Below are 1,037 nucleotides of genomic sequence, written 5' to 3' on the forward strand. Positions count from 1 at the left end.
GGAGTGAGACTTCACGGAGACACTTTCACAGACCCCTTCACGGAGCTGCATACGGTCAGGTCAGTATGCTTCTGGGGCTGGGCGCAGTGGTGGCAGGACGGCATCTTTGAAGGCACCCTGGTGACAGCCAGCCTCATGCAGGAGGTGGGCAGGCAGGCCAGGGTGTTACTGCATATTTAAATGCTCCTAAACCGCAGGGGGTGCACATACCTTGGTGCCCCGCAAGAGTCTGCCTATGTGTGGGGGCCCCATGATGACTGCCCCTGTCGCCCCTCCTATAATCCGGCCATGTTTATGCGGCATATGCAGGAGTTTGAAAGCTTCCTATGCTAGGCGGTTAAAATAAAAATAAATAAATAATAATATAAAAAAATAGGCATTATAAATGCCTGTGCATCGCCTTTCGGCCTTCTGGCCAAGATCAACGGTAGTATCTGTTATTATTAGTTTCATGTCTGATACGCCCCCTTTCTGGGAGCCATATATAATATGAATATTTAGAACAGGGTGATGGGTAAAGAGCTTGCTCTGTCCACTCTGCGCATTAACCAGGTACTGCAGTACTACTATGACATTCTCTGCTTGCAGAGCTTATGATTAAGTCAGTGGTTAGTGAATGCTGGGTTCAGGAAACTCACGGATCACTACCGGTGGGTCCACGTACCTACCGTCGCAGCTACACCCACCAGATGTGCTTGCCCGAGATCATCATCTTAAGGGTTGCAAGTGTTGGGGGCAGTGCCAGTGGTGCCTCAATGCAACAGAGGCACCAGCGGAAAAACAGACCTGTTTTATAGGATCACAAAAACAGAGCACCAAGTCTATTCCATAAACACTTCAGAATTAAGGTGGTCCTCCACTCCTAAGGGATTCCAGGGTAGGCGCCTGTGATGTTAGTGTATTAGAATGCTTAATATTTGTAGACACTCCCTTACTAATCTGTGTAAGCCTGAATCTTCAGTGATAGTCCCTAGGTCCAGGGGGATGCTGGGAAGTGGGTGGTCCAGTGTGCAGTGTGCCTGTAGTTGGTGATGGAA

The 1,037-nt window shown here is 49.0% G+C and overlaps 1 non-coding gene across 1 annotated transcript; it reads left to right on the forward strand.

Annotated features, from left to right (window-relative positions):
• The first annotated feature begins 395 nt into the window (after positions 1-395).
• LOC134946673 (U2 spliceosomal RNA) lies at positions 396-584 on the forward strand. The gene has a single exon (XR_010182321.1). It is a non-coding gene; the product is annotated as a U2 spliceosomal RNA (small nuclear RNA).
• Positions 585-1,037: the final 453 nt, after the last annotated feature.

The sequence above is a fragment of the Pseudophryne corroboree genome, chromosome 7 (genome assembly GCF_028390025.1).
Source record: "Pseudophryne corroboree isolate aPseCor3 chromosome 7, aPseCor3.hap2, whole genome shotgun sequence".
NCBI lineage: Eukaryota > Metazoa > Chordata > Amphibia > Anura > Myobatrachidae > Pseudophryne > Pseudophryne corroboree.